Source organism: Nicotiana tomentosiformis, chromosome 7 (genome assembly GCF_000390325.3).
Source record: "Nicotiana tomentosiformis chromosome 7, ASM39032v3, whole genome shotgun sequence".
In the NCBI taxonomy this organism is placed as follows: Eukaryota; Viridiplantae; Streptophyta; class Magnoliopsida; order Solanales; family Solanaceae; genus Nicotiana; species Nicotiana tomentosiformis.
In genome coordinates, this window is record NC_090818.1 from 23,923,856 (window position 1) to 23,933,818 (window position 9,963).

Below are 9,963 nucleotides of genomic sequence, written 5' to 3' on the forward strand. Positions count from 1 at the left end.
ATGATTTGGTGTGATTGACACCTTGAATTTATGTGAAATATTATTTTGTTTAGTTGTTCACTCCCAACTATTTTTGTTAAGATTTTGTGCACATTATGGTCGAGCCATGGGCTCCTTAGAAAAATGATGTATTGTTGATTTCTGTGGCAAATTGAAATATTTGAGGACTCGATGTGTAATTTGTGATATGTTGTAATATTTGAGCACTTGATGAGCCATTTGTGATATGTGAGCACTTGATGTGCAGTTGTTGAAATCATATTTACTTTGGGACTATGGAACGGTATTCCGGGAGATCCCCCTGCCCTGCATATTTACTTTAGGACTAGGGAACGGTATTCCGGGAGATCCCCCTGCCCTGCATATTTACTTTGGGACTACAGAACGGTATTACGGGAGATCCCCCTGCCCTGCATATTTACTTTGGGACTACGGAACGGTATTCCGGGAGATCTCCCTGCCCTGCATATTTACTTTGGGACTACGGAACGGTATTTCGTGAGATCCCCTATGTCTTGCATATTTATTTTTGGGACTACGAGGCGGTACCTCGGGAGATCCCCCTTGTCTTGCATATTTACTTTTGGGACTACGAGGCGGTACCTCGGGAGTGCCCTTTTGTTGATATTTTTTTATGGATGCACTTGCCTTTGGTTATTTTATTTTTCCGTGATATGTAAATTCTTATGTTCTTCCGTGGGTATTATTTGATTTTATTATGTGTTTTGTATTCCTTGTTGTATTGTGTTGGCTTTGACTCTTTGTACAAGACTCTGCATATTTGTATTTATGGTTTTTACTTGTTTTCGAGAATTGAGTTGTTTGGAGTAAAAGAAATTGCTATTATGTTTTAATTTAATAAATTTTACATCCAAATTAGTAGTCATCGGATGCTTCATTTTAATTGAAATGTCATTTTCTTCACCCAAATGATTTCTAAAATAAATTCATTCCTTTGTTGATTTCTTACTTGATTTAAAGATTTTAACCTTACTTTAGTGAAAATAAATTGATCCTGCGGATCTTATATACATTGATATTTTGACACGTGAGTTGTCCGTGTAATAGTGATAGAACTATGGGCACGAGATGCCGTGGAAAAATATGAAAGTGGTCTGAGACCCGTAATTTTTATGATTGTGAAATGAGGTGTCACATGGTGACTTTTACTTGAAAATATATTTGCTGGAAAATATTATATCCTGAAGATTATTATTTGAAAAATATATAGGCGAAAGAATTTATATTTGAAGGGATTGATTAATTGGTTGTACTTGTGTTCCTTATTCGTCTAAGCAATAATTATGATGTTCTTGTTGCATTGTTGTTATATCACTGGTTAATTTTATTGTTATCATTGCTAGTTATTTTCTAGTATTATTTTGTATACTATATTGCACATGTTATTAGACTAGTGAGTGTCTTGACTGTATCTCGTCTCTACTCCACTGAGGTTAGTCTTGATACTTACTGGGTACCGACCGTAGTGTACTCATACAACACTTCTGCACATTTTTGTGCAGAGCCAGGTATTGGAGGTATCAGACCCAGACAGAGTTAGAGTGTGATCGCAAGGATTCAAGGTAGAGCTGCTTGTTCGTCGCAGTCCCTTGGAGTCTATTCATTTCATTGCACTGTTAATATTTAGTCAAACAATATTGTATATTTGGTCCTCGTGATCATTCCATGTATTCAGCTAGAGTTCGTGACTCAGTACTACTAGTCTTGGGAGGTTGTATATTCTTATTTGTTCCGCTGATAGTTTTGATTACTTATTTAATTCAAAAAAAAATGGCTTAAAAATGTAATTAAAATCAGCTTACCTAGTATTAGAGACTAGGTGCCATCACGACGCATGTGGCGGGATTTTGGGTCGTGACACAATGATTCCCATCTTAAGAAAGATTTAAAATAAGAATTAACTGATCACGACCAACTCTAGTCCTAAAAAGGATAAGCGGCCGCTGCAAATATAATCCGGTCTAAGAGTCTGGAGTTGAATCCCACAAAGAACTAAGGTTTAGCTACAACTGTTCACTATCACTAAGAAGACAAGCTCGAACAATTCCTATGAAACACTTGTACACTCTAGAAGGAACCTAGCTCACAAGGTAGTCAGATGTCTATGGTAAACCCCTGGCTTTAGAAAGTGAATTCGATTTTGGCATAGGTTCAACGGAATTCGATTCACTCCCCATTCTCTCTTAAATAAATAAAGTTTGCCTTGGGCCGGGTCTTTCCCTGTTGTTTTGTTCCCACCATGAGAATGATGCACGAAAGAGGTATTTCCAGCGCACAGAGGATCCGTTGAGAGTTTGTCTGTGTAAGGAATAGAAAAAAGAGGTCAGTGTTGTTAGATCTAAGTTGATTTTAATGATGCAAAATAACGAATTACTATTTATGTGCAGAAACAATCCTTGAGCAATAGAAAAGAGGCATAGAAGAATCAAGACAAAAAAGGAAGGAGTAGCGGAAAATCAAAGGCAAAATCAATCAAGGAGGATATTATAGGAAGGATCTCAATCAAAGGAAATCAGGGGCACGAAATTATGCGCTGAAGATTCCTCCATATAAGGACGTCAATCGAAGTAGAAATCAAGATCTGATAACAGGAATATCCACTGAATAAGGAAGAGATAAATCAAAACCACAAGTCAAGGAAAATCAATAGAAGAAATATTCTTTGCAATCTTTCAAGATTCACAAGACATGAAGGCCTCACGAAGTATAAATACCCATTGCACCAGCTTTGAAGGTACATACTTTGAACGAACCACTATTACTCTTTTGTTATACTCTAAACAAGCATTGTAGTTCACTTTAGATCTGTTGTGTAGATAGTGAGAGAAGAAAAAGAGATAAAGTGAGACATTGTATCAAGAAGCGAGAAGTGACATAGTGACTAAGCTGTTGGTGTCGAGCTACATCAACTCCCTTGCAGTCGAGAAACTTCAAATACTGAAAGAGATCACCCTTGCAAACCAAGAGGACGGGACGTATGATTCACATTGAATTCGAACTAGTATAAAAATTCTGGTGTCTTTAATTCCTGCACTTTATTTCTGCTTTACTTATATTCTGTTTTTATCTTCGGTCGACTAATTAGTAAACTAGTCAACTACTTAGGGTAAAAAAAAATAAAAAATCGATAATTCACCCTCAATCTTGTACTTTCAATTGGTATCAGAGCAGATTTTGCACTTTTATCTTTTGCTTAACAGCTAGAGGGAAAATATCATGTCAAACCAAGTAACTATTGGAGTACTCTTTCAAGAAGGGACATCGCAAGTAAGGCCACTGATCTCGTCCAATTTCACTCCTCTCTTTGAGGTTATGAAAACGGTCGATGCAATAGTAATACCCAATAAGAGTCGGAGTCGAATTCCGCAGGGAGCTATATGAATGGGTGTTAGTAGTATATATCTTAGCGCGTGAGTTCGTATATCTAAATTTGCACTTCCGCAATATTTGGTTTTATTTAAAAATCTAAATTACACTACGATTTCGATTCAAAGAATGAAACTAGGAAATTATTTTTGTTGTTTTCAAAATGATATAGAAGGCCTAGGGCTATGACCTTCACCTAGGTGTTTGCCTAATGGGTTGTAAACTTTAAAGCTTGTTTTATTGGTCGGGGTGTATTATAGCTATCAACACTCAAGTACCCACTCAATACCTCTTGGTCAGAGGGTGATTTTCCCAATTTGGCTTTCTCAAGTCCAAATGGGTATTGAACAAAATAGTTGATAAGAAGCTCAAATCGGGTTTTACTATCTTTAGGTTCAACCCTTTAATTGGGCTTATCAATCTCTCGATTGACCCAATTTGTTGCTAGCCATGTTTTCCTAGACTAAGTTTTTTTTTTCTCAAGCAGAGACTAAGTCAAATAGGCATGAAGTAATGTTTGCAACCATTAATTCTTCAAATAAAAATTAGAACAAGGCTAGATAATAAACACCCAACCATAAACAAGCAATAAATCAAATACCCATTAAGTTTACACACTAGGGTTGAGTTACAACCCTAGTGAAAATTTAGCTACTCAAGCTTAAACTAAAAGAAACAGAAGAAGAAATAATAAATAAACCCATATTGATAATTAAAATGTTGAAATCAATATTCAAAAATAGCAAAAACTACTAAAATGAGTAAAAGAAGCCGTTTATTGTAGCAGCTGATGTCAAAAGTTGACCTAAAAAAGTGAAACTCTTATATTTATACAAAGTTGGAATGTTCGGACAAAAATGCCCTTTCAGAGGTTCTGCAGCCGCACAATTCCGTGTGCGGTCCGCACTTTGCTTCAGCTTGAAAAGGTTGGAAATCTGTTGGAAATTTGTGGCCGCATAATAATGAAGTGCGGCCGCACTGCCCTCTTTCTGCGGTCTGCACAATAATGTATGTGACCACACTTTGTTCTTCTGCGGTCCGCACATGGAATTATGCGTCCACGTAGCTCTTCTTCTACGGCCGCACTTGTGTTGGACTGGAGGTACAGGTTCTTTAAACTTTTGCTCTGACCCAGCTTCTACGGCCGCATAATTTATGTGCGGACCGCACTTTTCATATTTCTCTGATGGGAATTTCTTCATGACCTGCGGCCGCAGATGATATTCTGCGGTCCGCACTTTTGGGCTTTTGTGCCTTTTTTTGTTCTTGAGTTCAGATTACTCATTCTTGAGTTGGATTTCATCTTGGGAGCTCATCTTCTAATATTCCTGCAATTAAACATATTTCATTAGTTTTCGGGAACACAATTAAATGCTTTTGGACTAAAACGAAAGCTAAAAGACGCTAATAAGTAATCAAAATCTCCACTTATCAACTCCCCCAAACTTAAGATTTTGCTTGTCTTCAAGCAAATAAAGTAGTTACCACCTCCACAAGTTAAGAGCCATTCCGGCTAATCAAAGGTGAATCAATCACACATCAATTGGGACCAATAATTACCCATACCACTTATGAATTATCAATGAGGCAACAAGTTAAATTTTAAGCACAAATAGTTCTAATGCGACACTTGAGCATCAAGAGATGACTTTATTCACCAAGGAAGCTCGTTCTTTCCTGTAGGTCTTTATGGATCCCAAACTCCTCCTCCTCCTCTACTCTCTGTTTGCCTATCTCACTTAAGAATTTAGCGCTCAATCCACAGATTTGTGAAAGGTTCGCTCATCTCTCTCAAAGGAATGTCGCAAGCACAACTTTAAGTACCATTGACTTGACCCTCATGTAAATCACCACTAATGTAAGCTCACTCGGCTTGAAATCACATAGGGCATTTTCGGAATACAATAAAGGCTTTTGGACTAAAGTTGGATATGCTATGATAGAATGTGTTCATATTTCCTTAAGTACGTCATTTTCTTTTATCGACTCATACTTTTGCCAACTCTTTGAGGCATTTTCTTTTCCTTAGGGGAACTAGAGAGACTTAACATTACTCTTTCTTGGTCATGATATTCATTTTCTCCTTCTTTGCTTTTTCCATGTTTCTCATCATTAATTTTCTTTGAATCCCTTCAACTTTTCAACTTATTCACCTTTTTTTGCATTTTTCTTTTTGTTCTTTCTTTTTTTGTCTTTCCTTTTCCTCATTTCTTTTCTCTTTTGTCTTGATACCTTTTTCAAACTCCTCGTCTCTCTCCCATACTTACGTTTTTAGCCAATTATTTCACAAGAGTGTTAAGAAAATCTCGGGTGCCAAGAGAGGGTCACAACAAAATGGGTAAAGGCTTGTAACATGTTTGTCAAATAAAAAAGGTTTTAGGCTCAAATGTGTTGACTAGGGTTAACAACATTAGTGGGCAACGAAAAATTTCAAGCGGGTCAAGGAGAGCCTACAATCACTTCTCAAGCCAAGAAAAACTTAAAATTTTACCTAGAAACATATTTAGGGCAAGTTCTAGACCATTTGCACGGGTACTTGTGTTTGCAAAAATAACATCTCACCCCTCACGCAGCTGAATTGTTAAAGAGGATAGAGTCGAGGGCCCACAATGACCATATTCAAGATTGAAAATTACTATGGTTTGACTAAACCACTCGATGATTGCTAAGTTAACACAAGAGTCGCTATTTCTTTCCAACAACCTTGTTTTTAAACATAAGCATGTAGTTAAGTGTGTTGGTACCAAGTGAAGCATGTTTGATTCTTCGAGCATGACTATTAGGTTTTTTATTCATTATTACTACTATTATTACCTAACTACCAACAACAGACTATATCCCTTAAGATGGTTGTCACGCCATCCATCGTTGGGAAGAGTCACCCGGTTCACACAAAAACCCACCTTTGGAAAGAATCGTGGCATTAAGAAAACTAAAGGGTTATTATCCACTAAAACATAAAAAGAAGCTATTAAAGCAAAAAGAAGCTACTACTTCAAAAAGCAAATAAAAAAGAAGCTACCGAGTCAAAAAGAAGACAAACATAAAGATAAAGAAGTTAATAAAGCAAAAAGCTATTGAAAGCTAATCGAATATACATAAAGAGGGATAAGAGAGAATATATACATAACAAGAAGTAAGGAGAAAGTAGTACTAAGTTAATTACAGGCAGTTTTGTCTCATAGTTATCAAAATACATCATTAGAATCATCAAAATGCCAAAGAAACTCCACCCCCCGAATAAAAATAAGCCTTGTCCCCAATGCTTAACAAAATAAGAGTATAAGAAGGGTGAGAGTGAAGAAAACTCCTTATGGATCTGTGGCCATTTCTGTGTTCCCAACAGTGGAACCAACCTCAGTCTCCAATTGGATCTCATCATCCTCAAGTCCGAGAGTATCTGGGTTGGTGAACATCCGACAGACTGCGTCAGCAGTGTCAGCAGCAAGGTCTGGCTCCTCAGACTGGCCAGGTGCTGTGGTGGGCTCTGTTGGAACTGGGCCTGGGTGGTGCGAGTCTATCAACATGTCGAATGGAATATCTCTAGCTGCTGCAAGCTTGGTGACTTGTCACCAGAGCTTATCCACCAATTTCTTCGAAGCCTGTAACTTTCGCATCTTCTTTACTTCTTTGCCTAATTCTTCAATCACAGACCCATGCTGTACCAGAGTAGCCATGATAGTGTTCTGGTTGTCCATGATCTTCTTCAATGTTTCTTCGACTGTTGGAGGAATTTGGGGTGCTGAAGAGTATGGCTGTGCTACAACCTGATTGGATATATCAGTCAGCTTTGCAGTAGCTATCTGCATCCAGTTGTTAAGGCTCGCTAGTGTCTGGGAGACTTACAACACAGAGAGTGGAGAAGATGGCATCGGTACCGACTTCAAAGCCGAGGAGGGAGGTACTGAGGCTGAAGGTGGAGGAATGGCAGCTGCACTGGTTGAAGGCTCTGCTGAAGTGGATGGCATATCAACTGTCTCTGTACCCACCACCGATGGCTCATCAGCCTGGCCTACGGTGGTAGTCGGCTGACCCTTTCTCTTGGGGTTGTGTGCATCCATCAGAGAATACCAAGAGAAGGGCTTCTTTGCCTGAACCTTCATATCATAGTCTCTGGGCCTTACTTGTGCATATGTAAGGCACTCAATGATGGTGTTGGGATACGGGTAGGAAGTATCATCCTGCCTGGCGACCACTGACAAGTTGGCCGACATCACGACACCCACATTGATCGGGTACCAGGCCATAAAGGCGACTAGAATTGCCCATGGAATAGGTAAGTTTGTCTCGTTTTGCCATGGGGCTAATCTGCTGCATATGAAGGTCTGCCATCCCTTTGCCTCGAAATTTAGGGTGTTCCGCTGAATAGGAACCCCTGCAGTGATCCATGGTGGTGGTGGACCCCAGGCTGAAGAAGCTCATCTAGCCAAGGGAGAGCTACATAACCCATAGCCAGCTTCTCCAAGTACTGCACTGGCTCCACATCCTCAAACCCCAAGTAGGAGTTCAGTGTGATCTGGTCGAACCGTACCTTCAGATTTCTCACTTTTGTAACTTTGGTCCCTTTCTTGATATATGCTACATTGGCATAGAACTCCCGAACCAAGTATTCCTTTGCATATACAACTGACTGGGTGAACCACATCTACTTATTTCTCTCTTAGAACTGCCTCAACACTTCTAGATTGTACTTGTCAAGATCTCTAAGTTGGAATTGCCACTGAAGAGTGAGCGATCTCACTGGCCACCACTCACAGGAACTAGTGAAGGCATCCAGACTCACAAACCGGTCCTCCCAGACCTCTTTCTTCTTTGACCTCTCAAGGCCGGCAACTGTAGTATCACCCCCTTTACCATCGTCCGGAAGATCATCAACAACAACTGCTGGTGCCTTAGGGACATGTGTATCAGAGGGCTCTAAAGCATGACTTGCACTCTTCGAACCCTCAGAAGTGCTATGTGAGGAGGAAGGTTCATTTCTAAGTTGGAACCTTCCCTATAGCTACTGTGGCTGTGATTGAACAACAGGCTGCTCTTACATTGAGTGCCCTCCGATGCTTCCCGAGATGGGGCATATGAACTAGATTCGGAGGGCTCAGAGTATCGTCCTCGACCCACTGTGGCTTTCTTGATGATTACCCTTTGGAGGGCGAGGAGTAAATTGCTTTTGCCTCTACCTCAGGAAGGTTCACCCCTCCCCTTTGACGTGTCACCACGACCTCGAGATCTGACCATTTTATATAACAAGCAATAACAAAAGTTAGTTGTAATTCAATTAAACACAGACAATGATCACAATGTAAAACCATAGTGCAGGGTGGGGAAGTGCGGTCCGCACAATTGCAAGCGCGGTCGCAGACTGGGTTGTACGGACCGCACAATTTGGAAGTGCGTCCGCAGTGATGAAACTGCGGTTCGCATAATTTTGAGTGCGACCACACATCTGAAGTGCGGTCCGCATAATTTGTATTGCAGCCGCATATTGGATACCTCAAAATAATAACTCTCTAAAGACAGAGATTGATCTGATCTGCGGCCGCACACACATTTCTTTGGCTGCGGTGGAATTTTTGCGGTCCGCCCAATTTCAAGTGCGGTCCGCAAAATCATGCTTCACCAACTGCCCTAATCTCCACTTCTGCGGACCGCACAATTTCTTATGTGACCGCATGTTTCAAAACTATATTGGACAGACTTTCTAAGGGTTTCAATTTTTTGCACAAATTCGACATGGTAATGGCAATAAAACATGATAATCAAGATAACCATTCCCCAAATAACAATTAGGAGTTGACCCAACATAATTTAAACCCCCACATAGACATAAAATTGATCTCTAGTGACAAATGGCCTAAAATAACTAACAAATTGTAAATTAAACTAAGAAAATTGAAGAATCCTAGAAGTGATTTGAGCATACTAGATTTGATGTAATGCAGATGAGTGATCACAAATGTTAGGCTTGAGAACAACTACTTTAGCAAGAAATATCATTTTTTTACGAATTTGAGCTCAAAGAGGGAAAAAGTCGAACAATAGCCCCATAAGTACTATTTATACTGAAGGGCCAAACTTAAGGGACAAAAGATCGAGTGCGGCCGCAGAATTACTTATGTGGTCCGCACCCTGCTACCTGGCAGTTCAATTGCCTTTGATTTAGTGCGGTCCACATATTTAACTGTGCGGCCGTAGATTTTGGTGTGGACCATAGATTTCATTGTGCGGCTGCACTTTGGCTATTTCTCTGACAAACAAACTTCAGAGAGTTTGCATTTTTCATCTCAATTTGTGCGGTCCGCACAAGATTTGTGTTGCCGCAGTTGTCTTCTGCTGTAGCATTCAAAATTATGCGGTCCGCACTTTTTTTATTCTTATCCAATTTTTCTGAGCACAGTTTCTTTAAAGCACACTCAGTCCTGCAACACACTTCAAATGCGGTTAGCACAAAATAGCGCCTATCTATAAAAAAAAAGAGAAAGAAAAAGAAAATATGGGTTGCCTCTCAAGAAGTACCTGATTTAACATCGCGGCACGATGTAGATTACCATCACTTCAAATGAATATGTTCCACCACGT